The sequence below is a fragment of the Phocoena phocoena genome, chromosome 19, assembly GCF_963924675.1.
Source record: "Phocoena phocoena chromosome 19, mPhoPho1.1, whole genome shotgun sequence".
NCBI classification, from domain to species: Eukaryota; Metazoa; Chordata; class Mammalia; order Artiodactyla; family Phocoenidae; genus Phocoena; species Phocoena phocoena.
The window spans coordinates 5,372,687-5,378,686 of record NC_089237.1 but is presented as its reverse complement, the minus strand read 5'-3'; positions in this window follow the sequence as shown (position 1 = coordinate 5,378,686).

Below are 6,000 nucleotides of genomic sequence, written 5' to 3'. Positions count from 1 at the left end.
TTGCCCTAATCTTTTCTTTGTCTGAGATGGTGGTACTCAACTGCGGGCTGTTTGGCCCCTTAGGAGACATTACTCGTTGTCACAGCTGGGACGGGCTGCTACTGGCATCCCGTGTGCAGAGGCCAGGGATGCTGCTAGACATCCTCCCGTGAACGGGGCAGCACCCCGCTTGCCCCAGCAAGAGACGACCCGGCACAGAATGTAAATAGTGCTGCGGCTGAGAAATGCTGCCCTAATAAATCAAGCGACCACTCGGTCTGAAACGTTGTTCTGGCCTGTTGCAGGCTCTTTCTCGAAATCTGGAGAAGAGATGGAAGAGAGGAAATAAGACCACTCTTTTTTTTTTTTTTTTTTTTTAGCAGATGTTGGGGTAGGAGTTTATTAATTAATTTATTTATTTTTGCTGTGTTGGGTCTTCGTTTCTGTGCGAGGGCTTTCTCCAGTTGCGGCAAGCGGGGGCCACTCTTCGTCGCGGTGCCCGGGCCTCTCACTGTCGCGGCCTCTCTTGTTGCGGAGCACAGGCTCCAGACGCGCAGGCTCAGTAGTTGTGGCTCACGGGCCCAGTTGCTCCGCGGCATGTGGGATCCTCCCAGACCAGGGCTCGAACCCGTATCCCCTGCATTAGCAGGCAGATTCTCAACCACTGCGCCACCAGGGAAGCCCCTAAGATGACTCTTGAGGCAGGATCCCCCGTGGCCTTCCTGCAGCGGGATGCTGTCATTGCTAATAAAAAGCTGTAATTCACTCAGCACTTTGGGATGGTTTCCCCTGATGTTGAAATGAGAAAAGACATAGCACATGCGCAGACGCACGGGCCACTTAAGGAACGAATTTTATCCCTGAACCTCCTGCCCCTCGGGGTTGAACGGTGGGTGCCATAATTCCAGTGCCTCTGTCCGGGACGGAGTCCCCAGTCTGCTTACGTGTAGGTTCTGATTTGTCACGTCGGGGCAGGGCCTGAGATTCTGCATCTCTACCGGGCTCACCCCTGCCCCAGGGGCTGCTAGGTGGAGCCCTTGCTGCAAGATCATAGGTCACTCGTTGGGTAGCAAGGTACTAACCTGACCTTCGAGATTCCTAAACCTGTGGACGGACTGGAGTTATGGCGCCCACCATTCAATCTGGGTAATGGAAAATTCTAGCAAAGCTCTGTGCACGAATAAGTCAACTTCCCTTCACGTGAGTGATGTGATGTGGAGAGATATACTCATCCTGGTGTGCCCAGAACTGTTCCAATTAAAACCCAAAGTTCTGTTTCCAAGGAACCCATCAGTCCTTTGAAACCTGGATGGTTGGTCACCCTATGAGCCCCGCTATAACCCCAGGAAAGGCAAGGTTGGAATTTTCAAATTTCCTTTAATAAGGAAGGCTCTGAGTCCCACGCTGTGGGGACTCAAGGAAAGCCTTTTATTTAGTTGTTTTAGCTTCTCTTCTGTTCTGGAAATAGCAGCAGGTATGATGTCAGGAAACGCCACCGCCTAACGTCGGGGCACATTTTGCGTCTCCAGGAAGATTGCGTTTCTCTCCCTGTGAGTTGTATTGTTCTCTGAACACCCTGCCTTTTCTTCCTCCCATCCTTGTTACCCACTGCTTCCAGATTCTTCCCCACCTCCTCCTCGGAGCAGGCCACTCCACTGCTCTAAAACTTTCAGCATTTCCTGACTGATACAGTTGTCAAGGGTTTTGCCCTCAAGGAAATAAGTTTTGTGGTGGGTAGAAAAAAGTGTGAGAGGTTACCAAACTCTTAAGTAGCTTATATTCCTAATGGTTGACGAATATTTGACTCTTTTTTCTTTTTTCCTCTTTTTTGGCTGTGTGCACAGCTTGCTGGATCTTAGTTCCCTGACCAGGGATTGAACCCGGGCCCTGGCATTGAAAACACCGAGTCCTAACCACTGGACCACCAGGGTATTCCTGTATGATTCACTTTTTTAAAAAAGGTCCAAGGTTTTATATAATTAAGGGTTACCATGCTAGATGGAATGTAGGGTCCATGTTGATGTGACTTTGCAGATGATTTAGGTTGGAATCAGTAAGCATGCTGTCTAAACCCTCCCTGCTATGGCTTGGCTAGTTTCTGTGTAGTTTTCCAAACATTTTGCCTAATTTCTGTCTCTGGGTCTTTGGGTCTCCCATCAAGAATGCCTTCTCCTTTCCTCTCGGTCTACCCCACGACATCCTTCACTGTTCTATAGGTTCCCACCCTCACTATTCCAATCCTTAATGATCTCTGGTCTAAAACTTTTAGCATTTAATCGGTGTGGCACTGGTTTCCAGCTGAGCAGTAACTGCAGTCTTGCCCAATGAGGTTCAAAGATGGGGAAACATCTTCAAGAGAAGAGAATGAATAAGCATTTACGGAGAAGAGACCATCTTAGGGTGAGCTCCTCCCCCAAGTCCGCTGTCAGCCTTGTCACCTCAAGTCTCACCGGCGTCCTGGAACAGCAGCTGCACTCAACTTCTCTGATGAATTTGGCATTTAGAGGTCTTGGTGAGATCACGCTCTAGAAGTCTTGCCTGGGAGTGTGCGCTGTAAAAATTAAGAGTCTTTAAAAAAATGCAGGTCACCACTCGTTTATTTGACAAGTATTTATGAAGTGTCTTCTCTGTTCACCCAAGGGATGGCACACATTCACTATCATTCTCTTTAGGGTTGAAAACCTCATGGGTAGCCATGTTAGAACAGCAATGGACAAGGGTTGGGAGCTACTCGCATAGTTAATTGTTTGGTGTGGATTTATTTGTTGTTTTCCTGGCTTCTCAAAGCCAAGGACTATGTGTTTCATTTATTCCCCACCCCCTGCAGCCATGATTCACAGCCTGGGGTTCCTGAACTTGAAGGGACTGCCTAGTACGGTGTTTATCCATTATTAATACTTCCCAAAGCCGAACGAGGCAAAGTCAACTTCAGATCCAATCTCTTCTGCTTTTGGTTGGAGTGAAGGCCTCTCAGTTCTGTGGCCCTGGTATCTCATGTTGATTTGAAGCTCTGATTGGTAGTTACCTCAGTGTATCTTTGATGAATTAAAAAGCGAGGAAAGGGACGAATTCTTGCTCTAACATCATTCGTTTGACTAAACGCTTTCAAATTATTTTTTGGAGGGGAGTGCAGTTGGAGACGGAATAACAGGTGGCTTAGAGAGCACAGAGGTGGTTACATACTAGATCATCCATGCTTGTTGCAATGAACCCAGAGTAGATTTTGGTATTAAAATGGACTAGAGAGTGCTTCCCTGCTATGGCTGTGGAAGCTTCTGGAAGATCTCAGGATAGCCCTCTCCACTCCAGAAGCAGGCACCTCCGGAGACATTCTGAAGTCCAGCTGTCACGAGGCCCCCCTGAAGGCAGCTGGGTAGGTGTCAGGGGCCCCGTGTGAAGGCCCGAACTCTGTGCTTTTCTGGGTTTTGGGATGGAGGAGAAGAGGAGGCTTAGGTGTGAGCGCTGTGCCCTGAGCGCATGGTCTCCTGGGAGTATCTAGGGGTCCTTTGAGATGGTCAGAGGCAGGGCCTCCGGCGGGCGGTGGGAGCCCCCACGTCTGCGGGCACCCCAGGGCTCACGTGTTCTGTCCGAGCCAAGGCCCCACCAGCCATCTGTCTGTGAGCTGCAAGACAGGAAACGTGACCTGCATCGTGACAGCCCTGCCTGGTGGTGACAGGCAGTCCCAGGGGCTCTGGGAGGAGCATGTGCGTGGGAGGGTGTGTGGCAGCGGGGGGGAACCGCCTCTGGTTCTTGTCATGGGCAGACGACCTCATCCTGCAGCTGGCCTGTTGGAGAGCTGATGAGGTGAAGAAAATCCATGGGAAATGACCGATTAAAACAAATCGTGGACATTTTCAAGGGAACCTGGCTTTCCGAAGCATCCAGGTGGTTTTGGATATAAGCACAGAGTCTACGTTATTGACTGGGAGTCTTGTGCATAGAATTAGGAGAGTCTACATTGGGTTTCACTACTGACCTTAAGTCATGTTATTTAAGCTCAGTGAGCCTTGTTTTCTGGATTCATCTCCTTTTATACCTGCTTGAAATGTGTTTAAATTATAAAAAGAGGGGACTTCCCTGGTGGCGCAGTGGTTAAGAATCCACCTCCCAATGCAGGGGACACGGGTTCGAGCCCTGGTCCGGGAAGATCCCACATAACGCGGAGCAGCTAAGCCCGTGTGCCACAACTACTCAGCCTGTGCTCTAGAGCCCATGAGCCACAACTACTGAGCCCACGAGCCACAACTACTGAGGCTTGCGTGCCTAGAGCCCGTGCTCTGCAACAAGAGAAGCCACCGCAGTGAGAAGCCCGCGCACCTGAAGGAAGAATAGCCCCCGCTCAACGCAACTAGAGGAAGCCCACGCGCAGCAACAAAGACCCAACCGCAGCCAAAATAAATAAATAAATTAGAAAAAGAAATTATAAAAAGAACGTAATGTTGTAGAAAGGGGGGAAAACGCTACACTCTCATCACCCAAGTACTTTAATTTGTATGAATTTTAGTTTTCTGTTATTTTTTGCCATTGTAATAACAAATGGTGTATATTTTTGTATATTGCTTCTTTCACAAAGCACCATATCATGTATTATTTCCTCTGCTGCTACAGTGTTTATCGTTTTGACTAACTGCCTAAAAGTCTACTGCCTTTATGTTCTGTAATGTATTGAACTCTCCTTCTTTTGTTGAGCACTAGAGTGATCAGTATCTTTTCTCCTCCCTATATTTTAAATCATTTTATTAAGCGACTTCCTGGGAAATCACACTGATGGATCAACCCCATTAGTGGAAACAGAGGGTCCAGGCCAGTTTGCATGGCTCCATCATTCCGTTTAATTAGACAAATGATTTTTTTTTCTGAGTGCCTCTTATGTGTAAGGTTTTCTGTCTGTATTGTTATCTGTAGCCGGTCCCGGCTGATGTTTCCAGAATATGTGGCAGGACTGTAAAACCTCAGCAATTACAACAACTTTGGGTAAAAGGCCAGGGTGAGTCTGTGTGAAGTCTCAGTGAAGTAGTATTTTTAAATAGTTGTAGAAGTCTGTCTCACCATGAAAATAACTATAGTATACGTACCTCTTGCTTGCAGGATCGTTTAAGACGGGGATTGGGAATGTCAGTTGTTTGTTAGTGGGTCCTCCTGGAAAGTACTCGAAACATTTTTATGACATTTGGTATTCCTTCTTTCTTTCTTTTTGGCTGCGTTGAGTCTTCGTTGCTGCGTGCGGGTTTTCTCTAGTTGCGGCAAGCAAGGGCTACTCTTCATTGCCGTGTGTGGGCTTCTCATTGCAGTGGCTTCTCTTGTGGTGGAGCGTGGGTTCTAGGCGTGTGGGCTTCAGTAGTTGTGGCTCACAGGATCAGGAGTTGTGGCACATGGGCTTAGTTGCTCTGCAGCATGTGGGATCTTCCCGGACCAGGGCTTGAACCCGTGTCCCCTGCATTGGCAGGTGGATTCTCAACCACTGCGCTACCAGGGAAGCCCGAGCTTTGGTATTCTGACCCATTTCCCTGTAGTCTTGCTTACAGTAATCATTTTCATGGTTGAGCCAGAAAGCTAGGACTCTGATCCGACAGCCCGGGAGGATTAGGGACTCACAAATGTGTGAGACATGGGAGAAATGGGGCTGGTGGGAGGTGTGGGTTCCAGCTCTGCATCCAGGGTTCCATCTGTGAAGCGAGGGGACGGGGCCAGAGGCTCTTGGAGGTTCTTCCTGGCGCTAAATTTTATGGTGTGGCCTACAGTGACCTTCAGCCCTGTGTTAGTTTCCCAGGGCTGCTGTAACAAAATACCACAGACCGTGACTGAAACGACAGAAATTTACTGTCTCACAGTTCCGGAGGCCAGCAGCCCCCAGTCAAGGTGTCAGCAGGCTTGGTCCCTCCTGAGGGCCGTGGGAAAGGGTCTGGCCAGGCTCTCTCCCAGGTGTGCGGATGGCTGCCTTCTCCCCGTGTCTCTTCATGTTGTCTTTCCTCGGTGTGTGTCTCTGTGTCCACATTTCCTTTTTATAGGGACAGCAGCTCT